Below are 22,684 nucleotides of genomic sequence, written 5' to 3'. Positions count from 1 at the left end.
CTCAAGACTGTCCCAATAAGAAATACAAGAATCTAAAATTTAGGACAACTGGCTTAAAGAAAGTCTTAGAAAAGAGAAAATCACTATCATTGCCACTTTCATCCTTTTATTCCTCATTTTACCACACCAGCTTTCCATCATCTCATCACCACCATCATCAAGAGGTGACATGCGTTGCTATCATTGTCACCATCTAGAGGATTGCTTGTGCTTTTGCCATCTCCCACAGGCTGACATCATCATTGCTGCTCCTGGGCTCACCATCCAGCTGCTGATGTCATCAGTCGCAGCTGCATTTTCACACTGCTGCTGCTCATCCTGGTGGCTGTGTTTTTGGTGCCATTGTCATCATCATCATTAGACATCAAAGCTGCTGCTGCGTTCTGCTAATTTCAGGCATACCCGAAGCCTCAGCATCCCAAGAACTGTGTTTTGGCTTTTCTCATGCTTGTGCAGCTGCATGGTCCGTTTCTTCTTATGGCTTAGAAAAATAATCTAACTGGCCAACAATTAAATTGGCTGAACCAATTTATCACCCAAGTGATCCTGAGCACTCATTAGCCTAGACATAGCATTAATTAAGTAATGAATGCCTATTCCCTAGTGTCACCACCAACACTAATGGTCAATTAAATGTTCTAGGCCAACTTTTGGCATTGGATACCATGTAGTACCTATCAAGCATAACTTATTACAGCTTTTGCTAATGTCACCCATTGATTGCCGGGGTTACTAAGGTCATTGACTTGCATTTCACATGTGCACAACTTAATAATGCCAAAGCTAAGCATTACAAATACACATTCTCGTGGCACAAATAGAGAAGAAAGAGAACTCTAGAGTGAATGAATCAATGATGTAAATGAAGAAAAGAGTGTATAAGATGCTTAAAGGTAGAGCAATGGGAGTTGTTGCAGCCCTAAATCTATATGGAATGTAAGACAGGACTGCATTGCTGCTGTAAGCATTGTAGTAGAACTAATTTACTGCATCAATAACTACAAGAATAGAACAAAGATACCATTGTAAAACCATAGAAAGAGAATACACTAAAAATGACAGCATACAATGAAAGAAGAACAGAGAATAATCAGAGATCAAGCACAGAGTTCAAGCTCAAACTATTATGATTGTCATTTCATCAATACTCTCATATCTTGTAGAAAGCATGGACAAGAAAACAAAAATAATGCCTCTCTCTTGCAGGCCAAGCCTGTTACAACCATAAAACTAACTCATCGCATGAAGTGTAAAGTCCATTTGCATATCGAAATCTATGAGTAAAGAAAGACCCAAGGCTAAAACATACTATCAAATATCATGTCAAAGGCCTAGGCCCAACACCTTGTCAGAAGTGGTGCAGCAATGGAAGCGTAAACATAAGCTGTAATAAACTGTTGAAACATAAGACAAAAAAGAAAGAGAAAGAAACAACACGATACAGATGAGAACTCAAATGTATGCTCGGGAAATAGAATCCATATATCAAACACGAGATTGCCACATACATCAGTGAGTCACTGGCTGCATGGGCACCGGCACCGGCGCGAGCACCGGCTCCTCTCTCCATGAGACCTCCAAGTGGTGACTTGAACTAACTGAGGAGGAGGAGCCCAGAATATATATAGGCATGAATAATGCCATAAAATATGTTAAGTCAGCCAGCATTTAATGTTGGCCGACTGGCAACAATAAATGCCACGATAGCATAAAATGCTACACAATAAAAATGCCTAAGATAACTACACAAAGTGCCTAAGACAACTACATAAAGTGCCTAGCCATAATACATGCTCAGACTCACACATGAGCTGGCATACTCTGCTAACACTCTCTCTCAGATCATGGGTGATCTAATACAATACAATGGTGAAATGAGAATGAATCAGAAACCATACAACATAGAACCACCAAGCAGAACCATGGATATGTTAGCAGAATAGTCAGCTCACGTGTGAGTCTGTGCTGCAAAGGCTATGGCCTTTTCATAGTATTTTTACTGGCATTTTCTCGTGCCCTTTTTAGGGCTAGGGAGCATTTAATGCTGGCCGACCAGCATTAAATGTTGACCGACTGCATTTAATGCTCCCCCCATTTTATGCCTATATATTGTTGGGGCTCCTCCTCCTCTTCTGTACTTCAGCCATCATTTGTGGATTCTTCTGAGGAGAGAGGAGCTGGTGCCAAGGTGCCCACACAGCTAGTGACTCAATGTTGTATGTTGCTGTCTCGTGTTCAATATGGATTCCGTTTCCTGGGCATATATCTGAGTTCTCATCTGTATTTGTGTTTTTTTTTACTTGTCTTGTGTTTCAGCAGTTTATTTCAGCATGTTGTTTATGCTTCCATTGATACACCACTTCTGACATGGTATCAGTTTTCAGATTTTGTGTTTCTATTGTGTTTTTTGCTGATTTCAAGACTGTTTCCCCTCTTGCTGATCAGGCGGCTGCTACTCCATACAGGCGACCTGTTTGACCTGCGTTTTCTGCAGATTTGCCATCGCCTACTGTCCAACACCTCCTTCTGCCTGTGTTTTCATCATCAGGCTGCTGGCGACAGTTCCCTACACCTGTTTATGCAGTCTGCAGCCTGTGTTTTGTTGTTTTCAGCGCTATTTTGGGCTGGGTGACTAGCAGAACAGGCCTTTTTTGCTGTTTCTGGCAGCTTTGAACTGATTTTTTGACTTTGTGCAGCAGATTTTGGCTTCTTTTGATCAGCTTTTGGGTTATCCTGCATGTGAACTCTTGTTTTTTGCAATCTGTGCTCATGGTTTGGCTATGTTCCCTCTCCCAATCCCTTCTTTTCTCTATTTTTTTTCTAAATCCTCTCCAAATGGCTCCTCCATGCACATCCACTGATGACAAGCTCCATGGACCTGATTATTACACGTGCAGTGTGGTGATGAAGGCTTGGTTTATTCAGAAGCGGTTATGGTACGTGGTTAACGGAGCTGTGGCACGTCCTCAACAACCTTCTCCTGTTTCATCTGATTTTAATGACGACAACCATGAGGAGGCTGTGCTTATATGGGATTCGGATGATACCCGTGCTTATTCGGCATTACTTCGGTGTATTTCCAAAGAAGTCCTACCGGCGGTTACCTCCTGTACGACAACTTCAAACGTATGGTCGAAGTTACAATTAATGTACGAGGCTCCTTCCACCATGAGGACCATTACTCTCTATGGCCAGCTCAAGCAACTAAAGTTTGAATCCAAAGATACGATTCAATCCTTTCTACTTCGTGTTACCCAACTCCAGGACCAGCTTCGCACTATGCAATCTGCCCTATCAAAGGCATATCTTGCTGGTATGGTACTCTACAAGCTTCCTCGGGAATTTGATGGAGTGGCGAATGCTTTACGGGCACAGACATCTACGAATCCTGTCAGTTTTCTATATGTCTATGCAGGGGAGATTGGTTCCCTTTCTCTATACACTTGCAGTCGTGCCTCATCTATATGTCTATACAGCTGCACAGGATCCAGAGAGGGACATTTCTGACGCATCGCGCGAAGTCTAGCAGGTACAAATCCTGAAGCTAGGTTTGACATCCAGGTTCATGATGGGCTGGTTACTTGACAAAGATTGGGAGGCTTTCGTCTAGAGCCCACATGAGGGGACACTTTGGCGGTTTTGGCCGAAGGTTGGGATTCCATGGTCACATGTTTAGAGACATGTTTGGCAGATTGGTCTTGTATGTCCTGAGTGACTAAGGTGACATAACACAAAGAGTTGCTATGATTCTTCTCTATTTTTAGGTGGTATTGTTATGCTCGACATCGACGTCAGATACTCTCCGAGGCATCTTGGTGGTGGGCTGGCCATTGGATATCCATGGTTTTCTGATGGTTCTATGTTGTATAGTTTATGATACCCCATCATTGTACTATTGTATTGTATCAAATCACAATTGATCTGAGAGAGGGTGTTAGCAGAATAGTCAGCTCAAGTGTGAGTCTGTGCTGCAGAGGTTGTGGCCTTTTTATAGTATTTTTATTGGCATTTTCTCGTGCCCTTTTTAGGGCTAGGGAGCATTTAATGCTGGCCGATCAGTATTAAATGCTGACCGACTGTATTTAATGCTCCCCCCATTTTATATCTATATATTGTTGAGGCTCCTCCTCCTCTTCTGTACTTCAGCCATCATTTGTGGATTCTTCTGAGGAGAGAGGAGCCGGTGCCAGTGTGCCCACACAGTCAGTGACTCACTCTTGTATGTTGCTGTCTCGTGTTCGATATGGATTCCGTTTCTCCGGCATACATCTAAGTTCTCATCTGTATTTGTGTTTATTTTTCTTATCTTGTGTTTCAACAGTTTATTTCAGCATGTTGTTTATGCTTCCATTGCTGCACCACTTCTGACAGGATACCCAAGGAGTGAGTGATCAAGCCACCACCAAGGTGCCTTGGAGAGAACCTGATATCGATGTTAATTGTACCAGCTCCTGAAGATAGAGAAGATCATAGTAGCTCTCAATGTCTATCAACAATGCCTCTAATGTAGCATACGTAACCATCCTGTCACCAATGCTGCAGCGCATAAATGACCATGAGTTCCCCTCCTTTGGCTAGACCGCCAAAGTGTCCCCTCATATGAGCTCCAGACGAAAGCCACCCGCTCTCTGTCAAAGAGCCAGCCCATCATGAACCTCGATTCAATCCCAGCTCCAGGATTTGTACTTGCCAGACTTTAGTCGATGCGTCAAAGATGTCCCTCTCTGGATCCTGTGCATCTGTATAGAAATATAGATAGAGGCATGGCTGCCCCATCTCACCACCCTCTCTCACTTCCTCTCTGGCACTGGAGAGTCATGAGGGATGACCTCGTTACCACCACTAGAAAGCAACTGAGAAAGGGGCCACCAAGCCCTTCCCACGATCCGAAGAAGAGAATCCCTTCCGCGCCTTGGACTTTGCCTTGGCCAGAGGATATGAGTCGGAATCTGAAGCAGATGATGACTCATCGGAGGAGTTCGCATCCCGCTTCGTCTTTTGCTCCTTTTTCTTTCTAGAAGCCTCTAACTCTTTGCAGTTCTTTCATAAATGGCCCTTCTTACCACAGTGGTAACATTGGGCCTTCGACTTCTTCGTCTTCAAACCCCTCTCTGAAGGTGTAAGAGCCTCACTTGAACCTCCATAATGTGACGAAAGCCGCCCCTGTAGTCACAAAGTCGCCTCATGCTCAAGCAACATTGAGGACATATGAAGAAAATTGACAAGAGTCATAGATGTCTGCGTCCGTAAAGCATTAGCCACTCCATCAAACTCTTGAGGAAGCTTGTAGAGTACCGTACCAACAAGATGTGCCTTTGATAGAGCAGATTACATAGTACAAAGCTGGTCTTGGATTTGGGTAATTCAAAGTAGGAATGATTGGATCATATCTTTGGTTTCAAACTTCAGTTGCTGGAGCTGGCTATGGAGAGTAACGGCCCTCATGGTGGAAGGAGTCTCATACATCAACCGCAACTTCGACCATACGTCTGAAGCTGTCTTGTAGGAGGTGACTGCCGGTAGGACTTCTTTGGAAATACACCAAGGCTGAATAAGCACGAGCATCATCCGAATTCCATGTAAGCACTGCTTCCTCATGGTTGTCTTCATCAAAATCAGCTGGAACAAGAGAAGGCTATTGAGGACATACAATAGCTCTGCCAACCACGTACCATAACTGCTTCTGGATAAACCAAGCCTTTATCACCGCACTCCACGTGTAATAATTAGGTCCATGGAGCTTATCATCAATGGATGTGCATGGAGGAGCCATGTGTAGAGGATGTAGAAGAGGAGTCGCCCAACCAGGAAGGAGTCTAGAACACCAAAACGCAGGCTGAGTACAGCCACAAATAGGCTGGAAAACTGTCACAGCAGCCGGAAAACTAAAAACACAGGCAATAGAGGGGCTGTAGACAGCAAGCGATGGCAAAGCTATAGAAAACGCAAGTAAAACAGGTCACCTGTATGGAGCAGCAGTCACCTGATCAGCAAGGGTGAAAACAGTCTTGAAATCAGCAAGAAAACACAGGAGCACAAATCTTGAAATCTAATACCATGTCCGAAGTGATGCAGCAATGGAAGCGTAAACATAAGCTATAATAAACTGCTGAAACACAAGACAAAAGAGAAAGGGAAAGAAAGAACACAATACAGATGAGAACTCAGATATATGCTCGAGAAATAGAATCCATATATCAAACACGAGACTGTCACATAAAACAGTGAGTCATTGGCTGCGTGGGCACTGGCACTGACTCCTCTCTCCACAGGACCTCCAGGTGGTGAAGTGAACTAATCGAGGAGCCCTGAATATATATAGGCATGAATAATGCCATAAAATATGTCAAGTCAGCCAACATTTAATGCTGGCCGACTGGCAGCAATAAATGCCACAATAGCATAAAAGGCCTAAAATAACTACATAAAGTGCCCAACCATAATACATACTTAGACTCACACATGAGCTGACATACTCTACTAACACACTTGGCACAGCCCAATGGTTAGCTAGCCATAACCAAGAACCGAACCCTTAGTCTAAGCCAAAATATCTAAATGTCTTATTCAAAGTAGACTAATCTAAAGAGTATAGTTATACCCCATCCAAAGCATTCCATCTCTAAATGAGCCACATGGAGTAATCATGAAAAGAGCCCCTCTAAGATGTTCATAACCCTCTCACATAGTTACATAACCAACCCTAGAGACCATCAACAAAACAAAGGTATACATAGATCATGATGAGAGTAAAGAGTAAAATACATACAATTAAGGCCCATTCATGAGCTAGACTACTCATGAACTACATGAGAATCATAGGTAGAAATTCTTGTAAATTCTACCTCACTAGTAGAACCACAAACTAAAGGCATACCCATATCATGAATCTTTTCTAGTGTAAGTTCACAGATCTTAACCTACTAGTTTATATTCAAAAGAATATCATTAATATCAAATTTTGAAGTATCCAAAGACTTTGAAACATCCAACTTGCTCAACCATCTTTGAATCTTGCAAAGTCGCTAACATCTTAACCATTCTAATCCTTCTAGGAGTCATGGACTTTTGAATGTCTTCAGCTATTCTAAGTTTGAAGCTCTTTACCGTTACTTCATCAAGAGTCATGCATAGTAAACATGGCATACATAGCACTCTCATGTTTTCCAATAGTAGACTCAATCTTTGTCTTGGAGAAATGAAACTTCTTTTGTATTCCCACAATGAGTGTCAAGAGACGGAAGGAGTTGTGATAATGATAGCAATCGACGGTATACAAGCAAGGAGTATGCGTGAGCTTGGCTGCCCATACTTTTTTGCTAGCTTGACCATATCCCCCTTTGAACACTGAGTAGGCTACTAGATTTCCTCACTATGCTCCTTACTGTGATGAACACTTGTCCTTCACAATACATCATTCCACAGAAGTCCATGTTGGGTTTTCTCACTTATGCCTCACTTACGCCTACGCTCATATAGGAGTGTCGGTGATTAGTAGAACACTGGGGCACTTTTTACTCTCGGTAGGAGAGGTTTTTTCCCCCAAACTTATGGTATTATTTCGTATGTGCTTATGACACACACTTACAGGCACTTACCGTGTTCCGGTGTGAACACCCTTTACAACCCTAAGGTTTAAGGGTTGTACCTTGTACTTTCAGTTGACACTCTTTAGTCTATTGCGTTGGGTGTCGTGCTTCACTCTCACACTGTCTACTGAGTTTCTCTGCTGAGCTTCAATCTTGCCTTCTTCTCACATTTGGTATCAGAGCAGCATTGGCTCTGCTCAGCTCAACTCTATTCAGCTCAGCTCCGCTCAATCTTTGGGAGCTTCTGGCTCAGCCCAACTCTGCCCCCTGTCGCCATTGCCCCCCCCATCAATTTCAACACGACCTGCTTCCTAGAGCCGCCTAGGTAGACGCCAGCTGTCCCGTCAGTCACGCTGCCTCTGCCTGCACCGCCAGTACCCTGCTCGTCACGCCCAGCACCAATGCCCTGCCAGTCTTCAGCTGCCTGCGTCTGTGGCAAACGCAGCCCCTGAGCCACCCGTTTGCCATCTGCCACGCCAGTTCAGTTTGCCCTGCCACTCATCAGACGTATGTCAGTCGCTACGCCCGTCAACAATCGACAGCTCCGCTCGTCAACAGTAGCCAATGGTGCCTGCTTGCAGTCACTACGCCCATCAACAGTCGCCAACTCAGCCCGTCTGCAGCACCACCTGTACCCGCTTGTCATCAGCAACAGCCCATCATCACAAAGGTATTCTTTTTAAATTTTTTATCCTTTTATTCCAAAATAAATTTCTGGAAGGAGGTGTTCCTAGGTAGCATGCACAGAATTCAGGAAACGTGTCTCGAACACATTGGATGCAAACTTTTTGGACACATTCATCAAAAATTTTGGGGCTTTTATGTTTTCTGAGGACATTTGTATATGTATTGCAATTACAGTCATTGATAGACTGTTTTGAACAAATCTGAAGCAAGAAATTTCGAGGATTTTGCTAATACAGTGTTGCTGAACACTGATTGCATCTTGAATTGCATGCATTATTAACAGTTTTGACAGAGTGCACCTCTGTAAACTAATTGCAGAAAATTATTTCCTACAATTTCTAGGAATTTTTAGATTTCCAGTTTGGTCCCACTTCGGCATTGCTCTTTTGTCTCTTTTGGTGATTGATTATCATGGCAAATCATGGAGGAGATGTCTTCACCTATGTATCCAAGGAAAACAGATTGGATGAAAATAACTATTCACTTTGGTCCTTCATGATGAAGAATGTACTTGTGGCCAAAAATCTTTGGGATTATGTCAGTGGAGAAGAAGCTAGACCTAGAGTTGTAGCTCCAGCTACTCCTCCTCTAGGAGGACGTGCACAAAGAGCACCTCAGCCTGCTCCACTTCAGCCACTTCCCCAAAGAACAGCAGCTCAAAAGCATGGGATACACGGGATGTACAAGCCTTGTTGCTGATTGCATTGGCAGTTCAGCGGTCAATCATCCCCCACATTCGTTCAGCAACTTCTTCACAAGAAACTTGGCTAACTTTGGAGCAGATGTTTGCAGGCAAGAATGAGACTCGCATCTCTTTCTTAAAGAAAGAGCTAAAGACATTGAAAATAGATTAAGGTGACTCTATTCAGGATCACTTGAACAAAATTCAAGACCTGCGTGAGCAAGTCATGAATGTTGATGAGTACTATTCAGATGCACATATGATATCTACCACTTTGAACTCATTACCTCCTTCATACTTGGCTTTTCATACAGCCTTAAACCTCACCATGAGGATTTCCGCACAGCCAATCACTTTTCTTCAGTTAGTCAGCTTGCTTCTAGAGGAGGAGCAAACAAGAAGAAATAGTGGTGTGGATGACATAGCCTCTGAGCAGGCCTTTATGGCCACACAAAAAGGCAAAGGCAGCTAAGTAAAGAATGCTTCGCAGAGTTCTAGGACTTCCGGCCCATCACAAGCAAGTAAAAAACAAGGGGGCATGCAAGCCAAAAAGGGCAAATGCCATTATTGCAAGAAGCCAAGCTATTACATTATTGAGTGCAGAAAGTGCATTGCCAAGGAGAAGAAGAAGTCACGAATGTCTGCTTCTAATGCTCCTTCCACTGCTATTGAGTCCGCGTCCTTTGTTGCGGACAAGGACTATTACTTTTACACATGCAGTTATGACACTTCTTGGGCTGATCGAGCATTTAGCTCTACTAAGGATGCAGACACTTGATTTTTTGACAATGGTGCTTCTAGGCATATTACATTTTGCAAAGATTTATTTGCTTTTGTTGGTGCAACTCTAGTTGGCAAGTTTGTATAGTGTGCCAACAATGCATCATACCCTGTTAAAAGGTATTGAGGAGATTGTGCTCACAGCCATTGAGGGCTCTATTCTCCGCCTATAGGATGCTTTGTTTGTGCCAGGCATAAAGAAGAATCTGCTCTCTATTTCTTCTTTTGCACGTTGCAGGTCACATTTGATGATGACAGATGCATGGTGAGGGACAAAGAACACATGACTTTGGTCTTGACAGGCACTTTATGTCATGGGTTATATGAGTTGGATGCTCTTTCAGTTGATCAGTCAATATACTTGGCATCCACTCTTACTCCTGCTGTGATACAGGCAAAGTTATGGCATGCTTGGATGGGGCATGTGAACTTTGGCAGCTTGATACTCTTACAGCGTACACAAATGCAAGATGGATTACCTCTACTGGAGAGACCTCCTGAGCACTTGTGCGAATGATGTATTTTGGGAAAAATGCATCATTTTTTGTTTCCCCATGATGATGCTTTTAGAGCAATAGCTAGGTTGCAATTAGTGCATTTAAATGTATGTGGGTCTATGCAAATAAAGTCATTGGGAGGATGGTACTATTTTGTGACCTTTATTGATGACTTTACTCGATTTTGCTAGGTCTACTCTTTGGTCAAAAAGTCAGAAGTGTATGATGCATTTTTGGCTTTTATTGCACTTGTTGAAAACCAGTCTGGTTGTAAAATTAAGACTCAGGGGGGGAATACATGTCCTTTATGCTAAATTCTTCTTTGAAGCAGAAGGGCATTATCCATCAGTACACTATTGCCTATAATCCACAACAGAATCGGGTTGCAAAGAGGAAGAATCAATCACTCATGGAGATGGCCAAATGCATGTTGAAAGCAAAGAGCTTGCCTCACAGTTTTTGGATGGAAGCCGTCATGTGTGCTTGCCATGTTTTGAACAGATGCCCACCAAAGCATTGAAGAAAATTACACCTTTTGAGGCTTGGAACAGCCGGAAACCTTCTGTCGGACTGGGTGCCTTGCATATGCACACATTCCACAGGTACTCAGAAAAAAGTTGGATAACAAGGCTGTCAAATGCATTTTTGCAGGATATAGCAGTGAGAGCAAAGGCTACAGACTCTATGATCCTGTTTTTAAAAAGGTGTTTGTTAGTAGGAATGTACTATTTGATGAAAAATCAAAATTGTCCCTGGCTAGTTTAGACACATATCAGGCTGCCCGTGATGTATTTGAAGGGCTGCTACCCATTACATTTGGTGATTCGGCTACAGTTTCAACAAGTGAACTCAATGTTCAGCTAGCTGCTCCTTTGGAAAATGCAGAAAATCAGCCATTGGCGGATCTGAATATTCAGCAAAGTACTGAAACTAAAATTCAATAAGAGCTTTTGCATAGTCAGGAGGCAAAACAAATGCCTAGATGGTATTTATAGACTATGAAAGATAGTCATCTGGATGCACCCATGGCTGGTAGTACTAGAAGGCAAGCTCGTATGCATGATACTGCACATACCATGGAGTTTGTTATGGCAGCAAGCACCCTTGATGAGGAGCTTGAATGTTTTGAGGATGCACAACAGAGTGTGCATTGGATGGCAGCAATGCAAGCTGAATTGGATTCTATCACTAAGAATCAAATATGGGATTTGGTGTCTTTGCCATTTGGGAAGAAAGCCATTGGAACAAAATGGGTCTACAAGCTGGAACGGAATGCAGATGGATCCATTGACAAATACAAGGCAAGGCTTGTAGCTAAAGGCTATGCACAAAAGAAAGGCGTTGACTATGAGGAGACATTTGCTCCTACTTTCCACATGACGACCATCAGGTCTATGGTTGCTTTGGCTACTCATTATGGATGGATTGTGCATCAGTTGGATATTAAAACTGCATTTTTACATGGGAAACTTCATGAGGAAGTATATGTCCAACAGCCCATTGATTTTGCAGTTAAAGGATTAGAACACTTGGTTTGCAAGCTGAAAAAAGCTTTATATGGTTTGAAACAAGCTCCTAGAGCTTGGTATGCAAAGATAGAAGCTTTCTTGCTTAGCCAAGGGTTCATAAACAACTCATCTGAGTCTACCCTTTACGTATGTAAAGAGGGGGGATCCATGCTGATCATTTGTCTATATGTTGATGATCTCTTGCTTACAGGGACACATGCTGATCATATTTCAACATTTAAACAAAATTTGCAGCAAACTTTTGAAATGTCAAACTTGGGGTCTTTGCATTATTACTTGGGCATTCAATTCATACATGATGCTAGAGATATTGGATTATTCACAGTCAAGATACATTGGTAAACTTCTTGAGAAGTTTGGCTTACAGGATTGCAAGCTAGTCTGTACACCAATAGAAATTGAACTTAAGCTGCCATTACATGATGACAATGATTTGTTTGATATACACACATATGCTCTAGCAGTTGGATGTCTTATTTACCTATGCAACACTAGGCCGGACATACAGTTTGCAGTTTCAGCCCTGAGCAGATATATGCATCAGCCACGCATATCACATTGGCAAGTTATTAAGCGTGTCTTCCATTACTTACAGGGTACTAGATCTCTTGGATTGCTTTATGCCAAGGGGGAACCACTGTAGTTACATGCTTACAGTGATTCTGATTGGGCTGGTGATTATGATTCACGTCACTCCACTAGTGGCAATTGTTTCTTTCTTGGCTCGTCTTGCATATCTTGGCTTAGCAAGAAACAGTCCACTGTTGCCACATCGTCATGTGAAGCTGAACACAAGGCAGCTTTCACAACGACAATTGAATGCGCATGGATTAGACGCTTGCTAGCTGATCTAGATGTATCTGTTACACAGCCTACTTCTTTGTTCACTGATAGGCAGAGTGCCATTGCAGTGGCACGGAACCCAGTGTTTTATGCACGCATGAAACACATTGAGATACATTATCACTTTGTCAGAGAGAGGCTACATGCAAGTGATATCAGCCTTGTCTATTGTCCTACCACCAATAATGTGGCAGACATCTTCACAAAAGCTCTTCCTTGTGACAAATTTGAAGCATTTCGCAATGCTTTAAATTTGATCTCCTTTGGTGACGGATGATCCTTGTACTCTTGATCACTCTTCACTCTAGGGGGGTTTGTTGGGTTTTCTCACTTACGCCTCACTTACGCCTACGCTCACATAGGAGTGTCGGTGATTAGTAGGACACCGGGACACTTTTTACTCTCGGTAGGAGAGGTATTTTCTCCCAGACTTATGGTATTATTTCGTATGTGCTTATGACACACACTTACAAGCACTTATCACGTTCAGGTGTGAACACCTCTTACAACCCTAAGGTTTAAGGATTGTACCTTGTACTTTCAATTGATACTCTTTAGTCTATTGCATTGGGTGTCGTGCTTCACTCTCATACTATCTACTGAGTTTCTGTGCTGAGCTTCGATCATGCCTTCTTCTCACAGTCCATGAGTATTACACTTATCATGTTCCTCCTAAGTTTTGGTGTGAAGCTTTCTTATCCACAAGCTCTTTCTAACTTCTTGCTGGAGAGGGGATTTTTACTCGTGTGAACTGTGAAGAAATACCCTAACACAAAAACACAAATAACACCATACAACAAAGCATAGACTGATAAAAAAACACAATTAGAATTAGGGTAACTCAAAGACAATGAACACAAAGAATGAATGAAATGATGACTATTGAATATACAATGCTCATGCAACGAACATACTATGCAATGAATGAATATCGTACCTCAAACTCCTGTATCTCAAGGATCAAGGCAGAGATAATGGGCATGTGTTGTACTCCGAACGGACCCCGAATTGCAACAAGGCAGCCTCTGAATGTCGAACACCGGCAAACGCAACCAAGGAAGGCTAGATCTAATATAGATGGCAATGTAGAAAAGAGAAAGACTAAAAATGTAGGTGATGAGAGAGAAAGACTAAGAACGCAAGTGAGGAGAAATTTTGCAAACGCAACGAGGAGAGAGAAGACAGCCAAACGCAAGCTGCAAAAGAGAGCAAACAGTAAACGCACACTACAAGAGAGAGAAAACAGTAGCAACACGCTGAGAAGATGATAGCGACAGCTAGATGAGAGAGAGAATTTGCAGGGCGGCAGCTAGGGCTTTTCAAACGCAGTAGTATGCTGACATGGTAGACTATACGACAGCTAGATGACTGACAACAACAGCCGCCTGGCTAGAAACAGCAACAAACTTATCACAGAGGACTGGAAACAAGCACTAGATGAGTGAAGACTGCAATGGACAACTTGGACTACGGTGTCATCCATGAATGGGGTGTGGGCAGCAAGCTGAAAACACTTGAAACCTGCAAAAACGAGATTAGGGCTGAATGGAAGGCAACATATCTATTTATAGAAAGTTAGGGTCCTCCTAAGTGGGTTTGTGCTTATGGAATACAAACACCCTCTAGGAACGCATTTCTTTTAAATAAACTAGGTTTCTTGCTTAATTAAGTACGTTTTGGGGCTATTTAAGTGAAGCTAATGCATTTTGAACACCCGTCAATGGGTGTGGTACTTAGTACCTTAGGGATTATACATTTATACTATTCTCGCATAGTGGATGTAACATTCTAACATTCCCTTCTCTCTTGTTGTCTACTTGTTCATTGTGAGAGTGTGTGTATGCATGTGTGCCATTGAATCCTAACCTAACAATGGTATTAGAGCCATACCTCTCAACAACTGCTGCCATCACTGCCTAAGGCGCCATTGAACCTTGTGCTCAAATGTTCTCCTTGCCGACACTCCTTGAAATTTCCTACATTGATCAACTCGTTCTCACACCTAGTGCACCAACTACGTCGTCCTATACACTGAAAGCTTGTGTAAGTTACACCAGGTCTGACTACTCAACAGCTTTGCATGTGCCAACAATCACTCAACAAGCTGCCATTGAATCCTAATGCTTGTAGCTTAACACGTGCAATAGCCATGTCTTGCATGTCCTATCAAACGGCACCAACAGATCTAGCCTATCCCAACAACACCTGGCATGCCTTTGTGTCTGGCATTTTAAATGTTGTCTATCCTACACATGCTTGACACCTCTGTCTTCATCCCAACAGCCTCGTTACGCCAGCCCACAGCCAGCATATCCCTTGCCTCATCAACCGTCCAACAATCGTCTTTGCCCTGCACGCATGTCACACTTTACGAATTCAGCCCAACAAGTCTCAATTGAAGTTACCATTAATCTTTTAAAAGTTAATTAATCTTTGAGCTTATCAAACCCCTTTTTACACCAACGCCTCCATCTAAGTGTACAATTTGAGACAAAATTGAGGGATTTGCCAATAGGCCAAAATATGTCTCTCAACTTGGGGACTTCAACCAATTCTACAAAATTATTCATCGAATTCGAAAATTTCCTACAATGTTTCCAAAAATTTAGGGCTTTTTCACTTTTGAATAACAATTTGACCAAATTTTATCATTGAAATTTGGGATTTTTGTGAAAATTTTCCAAATTCATTGACATTGAGACCAATTACACCTACATCAACATTCGCGGACATTGGAGCCTTTTCAGCCGCAAATTCTTCTTTACAATCATCAATTTTGAGAAAATTTGTAAGTTTTTTTGCCTTTTCTTTTCTTTGTTCTCATACTACCTCTGCATTTATACTTTGGACAGCAATTAGTTACAAATACCAACAATTTGCAACAAGGAATGGCAACGCAAAATGATTTGCTCAATATGTTTGGGGACTCTGATAAATTGATGGCACTAATTATACCATATGAGCATACATCATAAAGCATGTCTTAGTTGCTAAGCAACTTTGGGGTTATGAATGTGGTTCAAAGGTTAGGCTTGAAAGCTTGGCTATACAAAATGGTACAAATTCATCTACTCATTCGATGTCACCAATGGAACTTCCACTCCAGCCCTTGCTGCACCTCCCCTTGCAAATCAGTTGAGATGGGATGGGCATGATGCCCAAGCTCTACAATTTGAACATGTTTGTGAAAACACAAACATCTTTCAAGGTTCGCGACATTGGAGCAAACCACAAGAGCGAGTTTTATTTTAATCTATTTTTTGTAAGTTTTGCAAGGATAACAACATTCAGATAGAGTATTCCCATCTGAACACACCATCCGAGAATAATGTGGTGAAGCGTGTCAATCATATCATATTGGAGATGGCCCAATTGATATTGAAGCATACAAGTCTTCTACAAAAAGCCTTCTATTTCCCATTTTTACATCTTTGAGTGTGATGTTTTTGTCCATATGGTCAAGAAGAAGAAAGGAAGCAAACTCAACTCCCAAGTCAAAGAAGCTTCTCTTTGTGGGCTATAACACGGCCACGAAGGGCTATCGGCTCTATGACTCAAAGAAAAGAAAGATTAAGGTGAACAAGGATGTGATCTTTGATGAGGCTCCCTTCCTTATAGGTTATCTATCCAAACTCCTTTGTCTCCGACTCCTTTCCCTCTCCCTCTCCATCTACTTCCCTATCTCCTTTGATGACTCCTTCTACTACTTCAAGTATTCACAACAGCCAGAAACGTTTAGAAACAACATCAAAAACATGTTACATAAGTTTCTTTCAAGAGAAGGTAAACTATGAAATGCCAATTTTTATATATATGGATTTTTTATAGATTTAACTAGAAAAAGAGATTCTAAACCTGTATGGAACTCTCTTACACAAAGAATGGTTAATCGAGCTTGGTTGATATTATATGAGAGTCAATTGAGAATAAAATATTACATATTTGTCACAGGGATCTGAAATTTTAAGATGCTTTAATATTGCTGATAACATTTGATTAGGTTATTAATCAAACATGCAAGGTTATTTAGCATACGTGATATGCATGGCAAATATTTCATGGTAACAAGCCAAGAATCCTGAGGATGCAGTAGATGTCAAAGAAAAAAGTTGTGATAAATTATGCCAACTGGGCTTTGGGGGTCAATTGGTGTCAGTTTTGACCCTAGAATAGTTGCTTAGCCAATAAGTGTTAGTGGTGATACTAGGAACTAGCATCAATTAATTAAATAATATCAACCTAAGGGTCAACAAGGCTTGGGACCACTCCAAGTTGCAAATGGCTTAGTCAAATTAATTATAGATGGGCATATTTAATTTTGGGCAAGGTCAAAAGGGCTGAAATTAATTTTCAAGATTATTTAATTCTAAAAATTAATTAAATGATTGGATAGTGCTGAGAAATGGATTTAGAAGACTGCCACTTGCTAAAAATGCCCATGCAATTTGAGAAAACGTTTTCGGGGGCTAGAGCAAGCAATAGGTAAATTTTAGGGTTTTCTCATGAAGAAAATCAGATTTCTCTCTCATCTTGACTTTTTACCTTCTCCAGTAATATCTCAAAAGATCTCAGCATTTCTCAGCCATTCTCTGCAGATTTCAGCCAAATTTGGTGGACAGCAAGAGGATTTGTACTATAAATCCTAAATTTCTGCAAAAATTAGAGTTTGACAACCACCTTGGAACCCATGCTAGCAGAAGAAGGCATCATACACTGAAACTAACACCTAAAATTCATGGAATTGACACGGATTTCATAAGTCAATCCATCCATTGTAAATTGAAGCAGCATTTGGTCAGTTGATGGTCCCATTTGTGTAAGTCCTGGGTGAAAATCAAGGGGCAATTGGCCCAATTTGCTTGCTATTATATGTACAAGAAGGGGCTTTTGGTTCAACAAAGGAGATTGTGGAATCTCAACCTCTACATTGTCCGTTAGCAATCAAAGTCAAAGAAATACCAAAAAGGACATCATTTTTGGGGACAACCGTACCCAATTGGGTGTCTATTGTCCAAGATTCTTAAGGTAATGTGTGCATTTCAATTTATACTCGGTTATTAATTATTGCAATTAAGCGCTCGATTAGGTTTTACCACCCTATCCAAAGAGGAAGGTTGGTTTCAATATCCATGATCCATTATTGACTTGTCACTTATATCAAAGTTAGTCTTTGGACAAACTATACTATGGTTCAAAACTCAAACATTACAATTTATTACACAAAGAAAATTGAAATAAACATGTAAATAGCCCATGTGCAATATAGATTGAGTCAAGTTGCAACATCATGATTCTCATTTTAAAATAAACTGACAAAATTTCAAAATCCAAAATGAATCATAAAATATCATAAATAGCTTATAAATGAGACTAAAGTTGTGTCATAATCAACTCTTAAGACGAGAATAGATACTAGATTGATAGAGTTCAATAACTAAACAAAATTCTAAAAAAGTCAGTCTCTCATCCAAAATCTTAAGCCCTCACAAGTCATTACTCATCATCATCATCATGCTTAACATTGCCCAACACACACACACACACACACACACACACACACACACTCTCTCTCTCTCTCTCTCTCTCTCTCTCTCTCTCTCTCTCTCTCTCTCCACACGCATTTTTTTACTATCAGAGATGTTTCTTTCTTCAAAAAACTTTTTGCAAGTTTCAAACTCAAAGAAACGCATTTCTTTGCTACTATGTAAGTATTCCTACTCCATCCCCACCTCCTCACGTTACTTCTAGGTGTGTTGAACCATTAGAAGAGAAGCCTTCCTTTTCGGATAAGGAGGTTTTATCTTCACCTAGTGAGAGAGAGTCCCTATTTGGTGGCTTATGCAAGAATCCGGTATTTTCCACTTTCCTGCTATCCCTTCAAACCCATGTAGATTAGTCAAAATGCAGGCCAAAGGGGATCATTCATTCTATGTGAACTATACTCTTATGTCTCAAATTCTTAAGGATCGTGAGCCTACTACAATTGACGAGAAACTTACACAAGATATGCAGCATCGTGCTATGCCAAAGAAGCTCAATTATATCAAGCATAACCAAACTTAGGAGTTAATTCCGCCTAGCAAGCCAAATGTCATTGGCAAAAAAAGAGTCTATAAGACCAAGTACTTAGCTAATGGATCCTTGGACAAGTATAAGGTAAGGCTTGTTGCCAAGGGATTTGACCAGAGAGCGAGGTTGGATTACTCAAAGACTTTTGCAACTATAGCTTAAATGTCTACTATTCAAGCTATCTTGACTCTTGTAGCCCATCATCTCTAGCCTCTCTTTCACATGGACATGAAGTCTACCTTTCTGAATGGCATCCTAAAGGAGGAGATTTATGCCTCATAGTCTCCCGGTTTTCTTGTGCAAGGGAAGGACCATGTTTACGAGTTGTGGAAGACCCTCTATGGTCACTCAAACCATGACCCCGATCTTTATTATAAGGTTGAGGGTGATAGGTGTGTGCTCGTCACCTTGTATGTGGATGACTTGATTATCATAAGGAGTAGCTCATAAGACATTAATTAGACTTTGGAGATCTTGAGACAAAAGTTCAACATATCTAGGGATCCTACAGATGGCACAAGGCATCTTCATATCCCAACACAGGTACATAACTAAGTTACTTTCAAAGTTTGGTATGGCCAAGTGGCAGTGTCAATGTCTTCTTTTATAAAGACTTCTACACCAGCTCACTAGAGAGCCACTTTGCGCATTCTATTCTATTTACAAGGGACTCAATCCTACACAATCATATTGTCACAGTGTAGCGGTGCGGAAGCGTAGGACTGAGAGAGAGAGAACGCAGAGAGAGAAGAGAGAGAAAGAGACAGTGGAAGATGAAGATCTGCAGTATAAAGTGTGCTGTATACAAAGATATGTAGATATGTACACGGGGGCAGTGCGTTGGACTGCGTGTCTCCACCTAAACGATGCAACCGGCTGTTCACCTCGAAGTCCGCTGCAGTCTGCATTGTCTCCTGTCTGAAATCTGCGAACAGAGACGGAATCTGCGCGTGCCACCAGTCTGTAATCTGCGAGCAGAGAAGTACCAGAGACTGCTGACAACCTCAGCTATTTATAGCCAAAAAACAGGGCGCCAGAAAAGACCTGTCAGTTGCATTAGATGCAGCCGACTGACAGGACAGGTCGGACTGCCACGTGGCAGTCCGACTGCACATGGACAGAAACTGTCCGACTGCACCTGTTCAGGCTGTGATCTCTAACACCCCCTCTCAGAGCCTGGGCAGGGCAGAAGCCTGAGGGATTTGGAATGTCTCCGAAGTAGAGCCTGGGGAAGTGCCTTCGTAAACAAATGTGCAAGATTGTCCTCCGTCTTGCAGTACTCCACAGTGATGGTCTCATCCAGAAGCTTCTCTCTGATGAAGTGGTACTGGATCTCTATGTGCTTCGTCCGGGCATGAAAAACAGGATTCCGTGCCAAGGCAATGCAACTCTCATTGTCACATTGCAGCAAAGTAGGACGAGTCTGGGGGCAACCAAGCTCCTCCAACAATCTCCGAAGCCACACAGCCTCACATGTGGTAGAAGACGCGGCCCGATACTCCACCTCAGTAGACGAAAGGGCTACCGTGGGCTGCTTCTTGCTACTCCATGAGATAACACCTGCACCCAAGGTAAAACAGTAACCTGTAGTAGACCGCCTATGGTCCACATCACCGGCCCAATCCGAGTCGCTCCAACCTACAAGTACAAGATCTGAACCATCTGTCCCTGCGGGATAATGAATCTCTAAATCAGACGTTTCCCTCAAATACCGAAGTATCCTCTGAGCAGCCTGCCAATGCACCGTTTGAGGTTCACTCATGAACCCTGCCAAGAGCCCAACAGCAAAACAAAGATCAACACGAGCGTTGAGAAGCCAAATCAAGGATCCAATCAGCCGACGATAGTGGGAAGCATCCACCATGGGAGAAGCTGAATAGGAAGTGGCCTTCCAGTTCGGATCCATAGGAGTAGAAAGGGTCCGACAATCCTCCATCGCAAAAGACACCAAGAGCTCCTGTACATATCTCTGCCGAAAGATGAAGATGTTAGCCTGCTCTTATTTAGTCTCAGTCTGTCATCTCCTGGTTGTGAGCTCCTGTCAGAGTCTGACAGGAGACAGAGGAGCTCTGTCAATGTGTTTTCAGGCTGCTTTAGTCAGCATGTAGCCCTGGGCATTTTACAGCCCAGATCTGGGCTGTTTTTGGGGTGACTGCCCATTATTTTGGGCAGTCGGACCAGTTCTGGTCAGTCGGACCAGAACTGGCCAGTCAGACCAGATCTGGCCAGGTCGGCCAGTTTAGCTGGTCGGCCAGTTTTCTGGCTGGGGGCTATTTATAGCTGCCCCCCCAGTCAGTCCAGCATTCATCTCATTCATGCTTTGCAGGTTCAGCACTCCTCCCTTCGTCTCCGTCTCCGGCATTGGTGCTGCCTCTGTTTCCAGTCTGTCCTGGTTCCCTCACTGACGCTCCGGGCTGCGTGCAGGGACTGTTCTGTCCATTCCAGTGTATTCAGCATTCATCTCAGTCAGTGCAGATTTTCTTCCTTCATTCTCTGCTTCCTCTCTCCTCTCCTCTGTACTCGTGTTCTTCTTTCGCTGCGCACTCTCACATGGTATCATCGCCTGATTGAGAGCACGGAGGACGCGACAAATACCTTACTGCTGCTGCCCACAGTTCCACAACAGCCAGGCGATTCCCTCAGACAGCTGCCAACAGGTCTATTCCAGCCAGGCGACTGCATCAGAAGGCTGTACAGCCTGCGTTTGCTGTACACGGGCTGCCACGTCATCTAGTGACGCAGCAACCCTGCGTTTGCTGCCAGGCGACCTTTTCTGCTGCAGGGCGACCCTCCTCCAGCTTGCGTTTTGCTGTTTTGCAGGTCGCTTCTACCCCGGCTGCTCCTATCCTGCAGGCGACCTCTGTCTGGGCAAGTTTCCGGTGCTGGTGGTCTCGATTCTGGTGTTCTGCATCAGATCTATTTGCGTTTTGCAGATCTAGGTGGTTGTAGGCACTCTCTGCCTGCATCTTGGTGGTTGGTGACCACACTGTTGGTCCTATTTCGTCAGCGGCACAACTTTCTTGGTATTTTGCAGATTGGAAGATGTCTTACCAGTTCTCAGGCTTTGAAGACTCAGAGGATGAGCTTCTTTCTCATCATTCCTCTGAGCGGAGACGGGACTATCGTGAAGTTCGTCATCGGGAAGACCCTCCTCGCACTCGTCCTTCTTCAGTCCATGCATCTCAGAAGGTTCCATCTACTGCGAAGGTTTCTTCAGTGAAGACTGCATCCACTGTGCGGATGCCTTCCTTGATCCCCTCTATACAGGTGCCGATTCTCCCTTCCTTTCCGAAGGAAGACAAGTTGGATGGTTCCAACTATTCCCTATGGTCATGCAAGGTGGCTTGCATTCTTGATACCTTTGATCTATGGGATCTTGTTTCTTCGCCCATCGACCGACCCCCCGTGGATTCGTCCGATGGCACCTCAATGGACCGTGCAGCCTTATGGGATAGGCTCAACTCACGAGCCCGTTCCTTTCTTTTTATGAGTCTCCATGATTCAGTTCTTGTACATGTTCACAGGTTAAAGACCGCGGTGGAAGTATGGACAAAGCTTGCGTCTTTGTATCAGCACAAGACATTTGCCCACAAGATTTCCCTGGAGAAGAAGTTGCGGATGCTCAGTCTTGATGGTTCTTCTTCCATGAAGGAGCACATCACGAAGATGGAGGATATGCGAGGCGAGCTAGCCTCTCTTGGTCGTCTGATATCGTCTAAGGATATGGCGATGATTCTGTTGACTCAGTTGCCATCACCCCGATATGATGTCTTCTACACCAGCCTCATCACTACGAGAACCCGTGAGACTCTCCTATGGGAGGAGCTTTCCCCGCTTGTCTTGGAGCATGACGAGCGACTCAAAGAGGTGGGAGCCAGTGGCTCCACCAAGGCATTTAAGGCTGCCACAGGTGGTGGCAAGAAGAAGAAACAAAAGAAGGAGAAGTCCAAGGACAAGAAGGAGGAAGATAAGAAGGATGCGAAGGAGAAGAAGCCCAAGTGTCCCCAT

The 22,684-nt window shown here is 42.9% G+C and overlaps 1 protein-coding gene across 4 annotated transcripts in view; it reads right to left on the bottom strand.

Moving 5' to 3' along the window:
- Positions 1 to 22,684, bottom strand: part of LOC148016929 (Mitochondrial import inner membrane translocase subunit Tim17/Tim22/Tim23 family protein) — a 48,639-nt gene that overhangs the window by 1,486 nt on the left and 24,469 nt on the right. The window lies entirely within an intron of this gene.

Source organism: Lygodium microphyllum, chromosome 22, assembly GCF_053477565.2.
Source record: "Lygodium microphyllum isolate KBCC chromosome 22, Lygodium_microphyllum_v1.1.10, whole genome shotgun sequence".
Classification (NCBI taxonomy): domain Eukaryota; kingdom Viridiplantae; phylum Streptophyta; class Polypodiopsida; order Schizaeales; family Lygodiaceae; genus Lygodium; species Lygodium microphyllum.
This window is presented reverse-complemented; position numbering and strand designations above follow the sequence as displayed.